This window comes from Mirounga angustirostris, unplaced genomic scaffold (assembly GCF_029215605.1).
Source record: "Mirounga angustirostris isolate CCGP_5_RB_7025 unplaced genomic scaffold, mMirAng1.0.hap1 SCAF_13, whole genome shotgun sequence".
Classification (NCBI taxonomy): domain Eukaryota; kingdom Metazoa; phylum Chordata; class Mammalia; order Carnivora; family Phocidae; genus Mirounga; species Mirounga angustirostris.
In genome coordinates this window covers 7462104-7474385 of record NW_026991721.1, presented here as the reverse complement: position 1 = coordinate 7474385, position 12282 = coordinate 7462104, and the positions used below count along the sequence as shown (strand labels likewise).

At 55.2% G+C, this 12282-nt stretch overlaps 1 long non-coding RNA gene across 1 annotated transcript; it reads right to left on the bottom strand.

The window, feature by feature from the left end:
- Positions 1–441: 441 nt before the first annotated feature.
- LOC135362287 (uncharacterized) lies at positions 442–7533 on the bottom strand. The gene is made up of 3 exons (XR_010406807.1): positions 6836–7533; positions 1373–1444; positions 442–859 (listed from the first exon to the last, which is right to left on the bottom strand). It is a non-coding gene; the product is annotated as an uncharacterized LOC135362287 (long non-coding RNA).
- Positions 7534–12282: the final 4749 nt, after the last annotated feature.

Genomic DNA, 12282 nt, shown 5'->3' with positions numbered 1-12282 from the left:
CACACATCGGCCCCCTTGGCTGTCCAGGTTGGTGAGAATCTTCAGTGGGTGATGTCAGAGCTTTGGGGGACTGTGATTGTTAGGTAACCAGTGTCAGGACACCAAAGTGTAGGAGGAGGGGGTGGGGGTGTGGTGGCGCAGTGGTGGGGTGGGGGGAGACTCCTAGGTAGATCTAAAATGCACCATGTCCAACTTTCTGGCTTCTGGGAGATGTGGGATGGAGGCAGGAACTCTCAAACCTGAGAATGAGCCAAGTTCTTAGGGGAGCTGGGTCAAGTGGGAGCCAGAGAGGGCAAAAGGGGAGGTTTTGCTTGCCCGCCCCTTGTAGGATCAGGCCTCAGGGCCTTCTGAAGAAAGAAAATGTTCAATCAATTGCCTTCCCCTCCCCCCTTTGCCTCCCTAACCATTGGAGAGCCCTGTCTGCACTCTTAAGCCTCTGGCTTACTGCTTTTATTTGGGATTTCATTAGCATTCTTTTCATCAATACCAGTAAACCAGAAGCCACAAGCCTCTTTTCTTGGTGGACTCCTCAAAAGGCCATATTGAGAACTCCTGGGCAGGGCTGTCGCCAGAGGCTGGTGACGGGAGCCTTGGGTGGGCCCAGTCCAGACTTCCTGGGCCAGCCTTAGAAGCCAAAGGACTTGCCTCCTCCGTGGTGCTTTGAGGGGTCCACCCCGGAGATGCAGTTTCTGGGCTGTTCCAGGGAAGGGCTTGGGGCTGAGGCTCCTGAAAGAGGTGGTTGTTCAATGGCCTGAATGAGGCTTCAGGAAGCCCCCTCTCGGCAGAGTTCACATTGACCCGCCGTGGTCTTCACATCTCCCCAGAGTCCTCTGTGCTGGGAATAGCTAGCCCAATAAAACTGAAAACAACAAAATGTTCTGGGTTATTTATACATGAAACTCCAGCCCCTGTTTGTTCTATATGGCCGCTTGACTTTCTCCAAGGAGCGCAAAGGACTGAAAGAAGGCATCTCTCCCCCTCAATGAGGCTCAAGAGGGCAGAAATTAGTTTCCCCATTTCACAGAGTTGACACTCGGGTCTTGGGAAGCTTCCTGAGCTAGTAATTCCCAGACTGTGAAAATGTCCTAATTCTCTTTTTGTTGTTGGAGCTGGCGAGATTCTATTCAATGGGAGTTTTGTAAACCATGAGTGAAGCATTTCACTTTTGGTTTCTCTATTTCACTTTCTGTCTGTCTTTGCCCAGGGCCCTGACAAAAGACTAAGAAGAGTTCAAATATTTTCCTTTCTTGTGGAAATGAGGCCCCTCCCCCACTCCCAGGGTTTCCTTCTTTCAAATTCAGAAACACACCTGCGCAACCGGGCCTTGTTCTCTAGGTCTCCACGGAGACTGCTCTCAGCAGAAAAGACCTACCTGCTTTTCCTCGAGGGGATCTGCTCAGTCCCATAATGGCCTGGCCTACAAAAAGGTCTATGTACAAGGCCCCTAAAAACAAAAAGAGAGAGAGAAAAGAAAAACAGACTCTTGTCCAAATATGGCAGAAGAGTCAGGCTGGAAAAAACCAAAACCACATGGGTTTGTCCCTGGGATGAGGAGTGGTTCATTCTTCCTACTGAGAAAGTCTGTAGACCCAGCTTTTCTTCCAGTCAGAAGGAATAGATTTGGCCAACAGGCGAGTTTTGTCAAACCAAGGTAAAGAAAGGGGGAGGTCTGTTCCTGTGCAGTCTGGGGTCTCCAGCGCCGGCTGCAAGGGCATCCTCCGCACCCCGTGAAGCCTCTCTCCCTAAGGGGTACGGCAGTGCATGTGGCCATGGGGCTAGGGTCCTGGTGACAGTTGCTGCGTTCTAGGGGCCTCTGAAGGTGTCCCGCGGCAGGGATAGGCCCAGCTTGGAGGTGACAGGGTGTCAGGGCTGCTCGGGATCTCTGCTTTCAAATCACAAATGAGAAGAGCCCAAGGCCCAGGGATGGTGAGTGCCTTGCCTGGAGTCACTCAGGCTGAAGAAGAAGCTGGGCCTTTGGAATCTTAACATTGCCCTCTCCACGCTCAAGTCTTGAATTGGCAAGGTCAAGGTCAAGCCGGTGGCCACGCAGAGGGAGAGGGTTTCCAGAACCTCCTTTCCAGGTGCAGGCTGGGGTGAACTCTGCCGGTAAGCTCTGCAGCCTGGGGGCCCAGCCTGCATATGGACAGGGCTCTGTGTATACAGAACCCGGTAGTGCTTTGCAGAGCTGAGCCACAGAAGCCTCTGAGCACCTGTGGTAGACACTCCACCCACTGCTGGGCTTCCCAGCACCCCACCTTGCAGGGGCCGCCGAGGCAGGAACTGCAGCTGAGCACAGGATGCAGTGTTTATGCTAAACTCCCCAGGAGAGCTCAGGCACCACCCCGGGCTGCCCTCCAGGTCTTTGCTGTGGACACATCCGGTTGGGGGACTCCATGGGAGGTTGTTTATTATTTGGCACATGAGAATTCTGCCTTCTACAGTGATACTATCAGGGGTCCTTTGGCAGGGTCTTGGGGTCTCCTTACTCTATGCTGATAGAAATGGAGGGTACCGGAGGAGAAATGGCAGGAAGATGCTGAGGTCAGCAGGGGCCACGGAGGATGCGAGGAGGCCGTGGGCCGGTTAAGAGGCTGCCAGGGCTCATGGCAAAGTCAGAGACAAGACGAGATTTGGGAGGTTTGGTCTCAGCAGTCTGAAGGTGCACCTGAGGGGCTCAGATGTTGCTGCCTGAGCGACCACAGGTGTAGCCCTACCTGTGTGAGTGCAGGCCACTGCCCTCCTTGCGTCCCCTTCACGCATGCTTTTCTGCTCCAGCTCACCCTTCCTCACCATAGCCTCGAGCCCCTGTTTCCCCATGGCGGGGGTGGAGGGGGGGGCTACCCTGAGCCTCTGCATGGACCTCACAGGCTGGGGGCCGGGGAGCAATTCTGTGCCCAACAGGGTGTCACACGTGTCTACCAGGGCACAAGCCCAGCTCCCTTGGCCTCTGGCCCAGCCCCTCACACCCACACCTTCGTGGGGGTCAAAAATTGTGCCCAAGGCCACCCTTCAGGCACATCTGCTGACCTAGATCTCCCTCCTCCTTCCCCCACATCGGTCTCCATGAAAGTCCCACTGAGCTGGGTGGTCCATGAAGCTGCCCCAGGTGACCCTGCTCTGCCAAGAGTCAGTCTCTCACTTCCTTTTTGGCCCAGCTGGAACATTTCTCTGACCTGCGTCTTCTTCATCCTGCCCTAAGTACAGGCAATGAAAATGGGTCATCTGAAAAGGGACTGGGAGCTGGGGAGATGAGAGGACCCAGTCCTGCCCAAGCTCCATGCTTGCTCTCAGAAATAACGTGTTGGGACTTGTCCAAGGGCAGGGATGCAGCAAGACCCTTCCCAGAGCTGGCGTCGAACCTCCATTTCCTGCTCAGCTAGCCTGGCCTCTGGCCCCTTGGTTCCAAGACCTCGCCCTGAAACACCCCATCACCCTTTGCTAATCATGGTAGGCAGAATTCCAAGCTGTACCCGGGGTTTCCCACTCTGGTCTACACAGCTGGTGTAGGACCTGGGATTGTGACTAGGATGGGTTTACTCTGTGATAGGTCATGTTCAGTGGCACAGTTGACTTTACTTTGTTTATTTATTTATTCACTTAAAAGATTTTATTTATTCGAGAGAGAGAGAGCATGCGTGTGTGCACAAGAAGGGGGGAGGGGGAGAGGGAGAAGTAGGCTCCCCACTGAGTGGGAGCCCAACGCCAGCTCCATCCCAGGACCCTGAGATCATGACCCAAGCGGAAGGCAGACGCTCAACTGACTGAGCCACCCAGGTGCCCCCACAGTTGACTTTAGATACAAGATACTCCCAGTGGCCTGACCTAATCACAGGAGCTCTTGGAAAGCAGAGTTTTCTCCAGCTGGTGGCAGAGGAAGGAAGTCAGAGATTCAAAGCTCAAGAAGGATTCAATGTACCAGTGTTGGCTTGAAGATGGAGGGTGGCCACGTGGAAGGAATGTAGTGGCCTCTAGGAGCCCAGAGCTGACAACCAGCAAGGAAGCTGAGGTCTCTGGGACCAGCTGGAAGGAAAGCACCTACCTCTAGGGGTAAATGAGTTAATGTACAGAGTGTATAGAACAACGTCAGCTAACTTGAGTGATTACAGGAAATGTCTACAGGGCTATGCTTGCTTCATAGGAGCTGGGGCAATTCTTGTTGACTTTTCTATATTGCCCAAATTTGATATCATGGACATATTTGACTTCCTTAACTGAGGGGGAGGGAGGAAGCTGAGGGACGAAACAACTGGCCTGTACTCTTCAAAAATGTTGAGATCTTGGGGCGCCTGGGTGGCTCAGTCGTTAAGCGTCTGCCTTCGGCTCAGGTCGTGATCCCAGGGTCCTGGGATCGAGCCCCGCATCGGGCTCCCTGCTCGGCGGGAAGCCTGCTTCTCCCTCTCCTACTCCCCCTGCTTGTGTTTCCTCTCTCGCTGTGTCTCTGTCAAATAAATAAATAAAAATCTTAAAAAAAAAAAATGTTGAGATCTTGAAAAACAAAGCAAAACTGAGGACAGTTCCAGACTAAAAAAGGCTGAAGAGACCTGGCGACCACATGTGAGGTCTGATCTCCGTTTATTGGGACAGGTGGTGACATTTGAAAGGGGATGGCAGGGGCACCTGGGTAGCCCAGTGGGTTAAGCGTCCAACTCTTGATTTCTTCAGCTCAGGTCATGATCTCAGGGTCATGGGATGGAGCCCCAGGTCGGGCTCTACACTCGCCACAGAGTCGGCTTAGGATTCTCTCTCTCCCTCTCTCTCTGCCCCTCCCCCTGCTTTGCTCTCTCTCAAATAAAAAAATAAAATCTTAAAAAAAAACAACAAAAAGGGCACCTGGGTGGCTCAGTTGGTTAAGCAACTGCCTTCGGCTCAGGTCATGATCCTGGAGTCCCGGGATCGAGTCCCGCATCAGGCTCCCTGCTCAGCGGGGAGTCGGCTTCTCCCTCTGACCCTCCTCCCTCTCATGCTCTCTCTCTCTCATTCTCTCTCTCAAGTAAATAAAATCTTTAAGAACAAAACAAAACAGGGTGCCTGGGTGGCTCAGTTGGTTAAGCAACTGCCTTCGGCTCAGGTCATGATCCTGGAGTCCCTGGATCGAGTCCCGCATCGGGCTCCCTGCTCGGCAGGGAGTCTGCTTCTCCCTCTGACCCTTCCCCCTCTCATGTGCTCTCTCTCTCATTCTCTCTCTCTCAAATAAATAAATAAAATCTTTAAAAAACAAAAAAAAGAAAGTGGATGGCATGTTCGATCACATCACAGTATTGCTTCACTGTGGTCAGACCTAAATTTGGTAACTGTATCGTGGTTGTGTAAGAGATGTCATATTTTTTTGGGGGGGGGATACATGTTGAAATATTTAAGGGTGAGGAGTCATAACCCATGTAACCTTCTCTCAAATGGTTCAGAGGAAATTTGGGAAGTGTGAGAGAGAAAGAGAAAGCAAATGTTGCAAAATGTTACTACTATTGGTGAATCCAGGTGAAGGGTAGATGGGTGTTCATTATACTTTTCTTGCAACTTTTTTGTTTTGTCAAAAACAAAAACAGGCCTGTAACTAGGTGGCCCTATGGGCCCTGGGCCAGTGTTACATTTGCTGCCCCATGCCCGACCCAGCAGTGCCAAAGTCCATTTATAGTAAAATGGAGAAACCAACTGTTTTCTATTCATACAGTGGAATGCCGCACAGCCGTGAATGAAGTGAGCAAACTATGGCCCCAGCGACCTCCTGGGGACAGCCGGACCCAGCGGCAGGGTTCCACTTGGATAACACATACACACCACCACCAACAGACAGGCAAAATGAACATATATTGTTTTAGGCTGTGTACTCGGGTGGGGAACCGCAGGGAAGGGCAATGAAGTGATGATCATAAAGGGCAGCATTGTGCTTACCTGGGGAGGGGGTCACCTAGAAGGACACTTGGGGGGGAGGGGTCTGAAGCACAGATTTTCTTTTCTTTTTCTTTTAAGATTTATTTATTTATTTGAGAGAGAGAGAGCGAGCGTGGGGGGAGAGGCAGAGAGAATTTTAAGCAGACTCCCTGGTGAGCGAGGATCCCCCCGCCCCCACGCCTTGATCCCTGGACCCTGAGATTCTTTTTTTTTTTTTTTTAAAGATTTTATTTATTTATTTATTTGAGAGAGAGAATGAGATAGAGCATGAGAGGGGGGAGGGTCAGAGGGAGAAGCAGACTCCCCGCCGAGCAGGGAGCCCGATGCAGGACTCGATCCCGGGACTCCAGGATCACGACCTGAGCCGAAGGCAGTCGCTTAACCAACTGAGCCACCCAGGCGCCCCGACCCTGAGATTCTGACCTGAGCCGAAATCAAGAGTCTGAAGCTTAACCGACTGCGCCACCCAGGCGCCCCCAGAGATTTTCTTTTTTGAGTGGTATTTATACAGGGACTTACTTTATAATTATACAAACGTACACTATACATTTATGTTTTATACACAAATAGCAGCTGTAAAAGTCCCAGCAAGGAACCCCCCACTTTGTGCCAGGTGCGCCCTGACTGCCTGGGACCCACCACTGTGTTAAGGACACTGACCGACCCTTGTGAGGGCCTGGCGGGGGCCTGGCGCCCGCCTCACCCCTGGAAAGGGCTGGCGAGGAGGGCGGGGAGGACGAGCCCCACCCAGCTTGGGAGGGACGCGGCCCAGTGCACCCCCTGGTGGTGGCTTCAGGGAGTGAGGCTCGTAGAACAGCAAGTTCCCCACCGCCCCCAACCCCATGCCTCCTTCTTTCAGCGCCTTTTCCCCTGTTATTCCCTCCTCCTCCAGTGCTCACCACCTATTCCTGGGAGTCACCTCAGCAAAAGCTGGACTCGGACTCACCTCTCAGGGAGACTTCCCCAGCCAAAGCCGCTGTACTCTGACCTTTCCTTCCCCCATCGGCCTTTCTTTGCGGTCGGAACAGTGACTTTGCATATCCTCTCTGGACACCTGGTCAGCATCCTGTCGTTTCACAAATGTGCGGTGAAGCTGATGGCCGCCATTCACTGAGGGCCTCCCACCTGCCAGCGCTGGCTGACCGTCCAGCTTCGGACGCCCGCCTCCCCCCAGGCACCTGCATCCACGCATCGGGCAGTCCTGCAGCTTGCAGTTATGAAGATGCTACTCTGTGCCAGTCTGAGGCTACAGGAAACCAAAAGTCAGTGGCTGGTGCTGCCCGGGGTTCACAAGCTGGGCGGGAAATAGCTAGGCATTGGTGGTGGCTGTCATGGGGACTCTAAGAGAGCTCACAGAACATCCTGGGAGCCAGCGAATGGGACAGCGAGCAGCAGGCGTCCTGGAGGGCTCAGGAGGAAGTGGGAGCAGGATCCAGGTGAGGCAAGATGGGCACAGGGCCTGTCGGGAAATGGGCACAGGGCCTGTCGGGAAACGGCCACAGGTCAGTGAAGAGAGAGGAGCCAGTCCGAGGCAGCCGGATCTGCCTTGCTCAGGAGTTGGGACAGGACCTGCTGGAGCTCGCGGAGGCTCCGTGGAGGCTGATGGAGGTGGACACCCAAGGCAGGGGCGGCTGCCTGCCACCACCTTCCACCCTAAGTCAGTACTCTGGGCCTGCGGCCTGACAGCCCCAAGAGGGTCAGAATTCAGCTCCTTGCCATTTGGCCAGTGTATCTTTTTTTTTTTTTTTTTTTTAAATGGAACAGATTATAATTTACTTTTTTTAAGATTTTATTTATTTATTTGACAGAGAATGAGAGAGAGAGCACATGAGAGGGGGGAGGGTCAGAGGGAGAAGCAGACTCCCCGCCGAGCAGGGAGCCCGATGCGGGACTCGATCCAGGGACTCCAGGATCATGACCTGAGCCGAAGGCAGTCACTTAACCAACTGAGCCACCCAGGCGCCCAGGCCAGTGTATCTTGAACACCTACTATGCTGGGGTGGTTGGGGGAGACGGGGCAGGCAGGAGGACTGAATCATGGACTTTGCCCTCAAGGAGTCTCAGACCAGCACCAGGATAAGATAAGTGCACGGAGGGGCGCCTGGGTAGCTCAGTCAGTTAAGCGTCTGCCTTCGGCTCAGGTCATGATCCCGGGGTCCTGGAATCGAGTCCCACGTTGGGCTCCCTGCTCTGTGAGTCTGCTTCTCCCTCTGCCCCTCCCCCCACTCATTCTCTCAATCTCTCTCAAATAAATAAAATCTTAAAAAAAAAAAAAAAAGATGGGCGCCTGGGTGGCTCAGTTGGTTAAGCATCTGCCTTCGGCTCTGGTCATGATCCCGGAGTCCTGGGATCGAGTCCCGCATCGGGCTCCCTGCTCCACGGGGAGCCTGCTTCTCCCTCTGACCCTCTCCCCTCTCATGCTGTTTCTCTCTCTCTCTCAAATAAATAAATAAAATCTTGAAAAAAAAGTACACAGAGCTGTCAACCCTGCAGGAATAAGATGAGGGGGTGGTGGGAGAGGCCCACAGAGCCCAAGGTGCGGTGGGGGGGGGCAGCTCCTGCAGTCATGGGAGGGACCTCTGAGCAGGGCCTCAGTAGAGATGGGGGCCCAGCGAGCTGGAGCAGATAGGGCAGTGTGAGCAAAGCCACACTGGGAAAAGTGAAAGTGTCATAAGGGCCAGAGAGGGTGGCTGGATGCTTGTCAGCGGCATAGTCCGTGGAGAGAGAAGGTTTGACTACTCTGACTTTATTGTTATTACTATTATTTTAAAGATTCTATTTGTTTCACAGAGAGAGAGACAGCGAGAGAAGGAACACAAGCAGGGGGAGCGGGAGAGGGAGAAGCAGGCTTCCCGCTGAGCGGGGAGCCCGATGTGGGGCTCCATCCCAGGACCCTGGGACCATGACACGAGCCCAAGGCGGATACTTAACCAACTGAGCCACCCAGGCGCCCCTACTCTGTGACTTTAGCAAGATGTGCACCCTCTATGAGTCCGTGTCTTCATCTCCGGAACAGGCTCATGACGGTGGCTTTGCAAGGTCGTCGAGCTGACCCCAGGGGACTGACGCGAGCAAGTGCTCAGCACACAGAGAGGGCACAAGAACCAGCTCCTATTATTATGCAATTTGAACTTTATTCTTAGGTCTATGTTTCTCGTTTTGGAAAGTTTATCTTTTAGCAGCAGAAGCCTTTTTATTCAAATGAGAATGTCTCCAGAACTGCATCGTATCGAAGCCAAAGCCGGGCAGGAGTGAGGCCGTGTGGAAAGCTGGCTCAGGGGCTGGGTCTGCAGTCCTGCCCACTAGGGTGCCCAGCTGGTGGCGGGGCCGGGGGAGCCTGGGGGTGGGGAACCCCAGAGAGAGAGAGAGAGAGAGAGAGAGAGAGAGGAGGGAGGGGGCGAGTGGAGGGAGGCCGCTCTGGGTCCTTGTCCTGGGGAGAGTTCTGACACAGACTGGGGCCCAGGGCCCTTGGCCCCTCTTGACCACATGGGACATTGGTGGTGCTTCCTTGGGGTGCAAGACAAAGGCTTAGGATCTGTTCAGACATTTATCGAGCACGCACCTGGGCCTGGCCTGGGCTGGAAGCTGAGCTCCCAGGTGGTGGGGAAGATGGAAACACTGAGGGAGTTCAGTCCTCTGGGGAAGCACAGGGTGCTGGGGGCGCCCAGGTGGGCAGTTGGGATCAAGTGGGCTTCAGGAAGGCTTCCTGGAGGCAGCAAATGCTTGGGCAGAGCTGGGAACAGTTAATGAGGGTGAACCTGGTCAAAAAAAAAACAAAAGCTGGAAGTGTGTTCCAGGCAGAGGGAACAGCATGGATAAGGCACAGAGGCTTGCCACAAACAGTCCATATGTAGGTGGGGCCCTAAAAGCAGCGTGGGCTCACAGGAGGGGAAATGGAAAGGTAGGAATGAGACAGGAGGGAGTTGGGCCTGAGTGCTGCACTGGGGTAGCAAGTCTTCATCGCCCTCTGGGTCCCTGAAGCCCCATCCCTTCCCCCGCAGGTCCTGGCGGCCGGCATTGAGGCGAACATACCTGTGACCTATGGAATTGGCAGCCAGAGGGGAGAAGAGAGCACTGGCTGTCAATTCATAGGTCAGAGCCCTGTGCACTCGGTCTCAGCAGCCTGCTGACGGCCCACCGGCCTTGGCCATGCTGGGCCTGGGAGCGTGGCCATGGAGGTCCCTGCTGGTCTGCTCCTCCGTGGGTACTGGCCCCCATCCCCGATAACAGCAGCCCCACTGGAACCAGTGGACACTTCCACATGGAGTTGCTGTTACAGGGGGTGAAAACCGGCTGGAGGCCTGGGCCCTGCCTGCCTGGTAGCTGCCCTTGGGCAGAAGTCTGGGGAGGACCTCATGCCCACCCATCGGGTCCATGGTCTTTTTATCGAGGCTCCTTATCATCCGGGGCCCACACCTAGAGTCCCCGTGGCAGCCCCCCTTCTCTGGGCGAAGTCCAGGCTCAGCCCCAGCTCTGCTCATAAAGCCGGGAGTGGCTCCGATTTACAGCTCCTGGGCAGCCTTTGCCCACTCTGCCATCCCCATGCCCTCTGTCCCCAAGTTCCTTGTTTCCTCCTTTCTTTCCCAACCAGAACTGGGCCTCAGTTCCAGGTTGGGCCATGGTGGCCTCCACCCTCTGCCCTTTGCCCACCCTTCCTGCCACAGCCACAGGGCAGAGGGACAGTGAGGGACAGCTGGGCATCTGTCAGTCTCCAGGGCCCAGATTCCTGGGGATGGCCCCAGATGAGAAGCAGGAGGCAAGACTGAGAGGGGCGGGGGTGCAGGGGGGAGACAGAAAGTAGGAGAGTGAGGCAGAGAGGCCAAGAGAGAAACAGATGTGGAACAGGAGGGAACTGGAAAGGAACAGAGCAAATACGGACAGAGAAAGGCAAGGGGGGAGGCAGGGGGGAGAACAGGGAACTTGAGAAGATGCTGATACACAAACCTGCTGGCCTCATGCTAAGAACAGGGCTGTCAGCAACCACCATCTGGAAGAACACTTAGCACCTCAGTGGCCTGAGAGCCAGCAGGGGTCTGGGAGCTGGGTGACCTTGAGCATGTGGCTTAACCCCTCTGAGCGGTGACTGGTTCCTCACGTGCAAATCAGGGCCTGTGAGGCCTGTCCTGCCCTCTGGCCTTGACTGGTGGGAAGCCACCCTCCCTTCAAGCTTTGGTTCCATCCCCGCTGTGGGGAGTGGAAGGGGCTGCTGGCTGTGGTCCCTGAGGGGGCCCAGGACCCCCAGAGTAGCAGACTTTTCTCCTGCAAAGTGTGTTTGCACCCACCCTCCCATTCTCCAGACAGGATCTGGACCAAGAGGTTTCAGTGACAGGTTCCAATACCAATCCTACCCACCTAGGGGACATTTTGGAGAACCCAAAACTTCTGGAGGGGAGAGGGGACCTGGGACTCTGAGCCTTGAGAGTGGACTTGGGCAGTGGAAATGCCCGGAGAGGCAAAGGAGGCTGCCCAAGGTCACAAAGCAGGGCCTTGAGGTCTGTCCTGTCTGGCAACTTCTCTGAAGTGGCCTCCTTCCTCTTGGGATGCAGTCAAGGTGGTATGGGAGGTCCCTGGGCAGGAGTCCTTTCCCTGGGAGGACAGGCCTGTGAATGAAGACACCATAGCAGGTGACACCTCCCACCCACCAAAGCCCAGAAGGCCCTCCCGAAGATGCCCAGGCAAGGCCGAGCGCAAGGCTTGGCGGAGGCAGTGGTGGTGGCCGCCCAAGCAGGAGTCCCGGCCCTCTCATCTCACAGGTGGAAATGGGGGCCCAAGATTGGAAGGGACTTGCGTGGCTCACCCAGCGGCTGCCTAGGCCCTTTCCTTTCTTCCTCAGAAGGGCTGGGGCCCCTGCAGCAGGTGGCTGGGCTCAGGACAGCCCTGGGGCCCAAGGGCTGTGGGGGTCTGACTGCCCGGGCAGGCTCTTACCTGGGTGCCTGGCTGGCCCTCGGGGCACAAGGAGGAAGTAGGGGCGCCCTGGGCCCAGTGCCTTTTGAGCCGTTGGCCCAGCCCCTGGCGGTGGTTAATGATTATCCTGCTGCCTGTCAATAGGGATCACAAGTGTGGTTCGAAGGGCATGGAACCCTGGACTGTGCCCAGGCAGGGTGGGGCACTTCTAGGAAGCATCAGGCTGGGCCCCTGTCCGTCCCCTCCGGTGGCATCAGACCCCAGCCACCCACACCCTGTCTTCTTCCCCTCCCCCTCCGCTTGGCTGACTGCCCCAGGTGACCATGGGCAGCCAGGACCCCTGGGATCCACCTGGACAAAACTGCTCTGTTCATTTGGTGCCCAGACACAAAGGGAACAGCAAGGACACAGAAGGGACTGGGGGGGATCTTTGCTCACCCGAAAGGTCTGTAGATGACCCTAGCAAGTGAGGGTTCTCTAAGTCTGTGC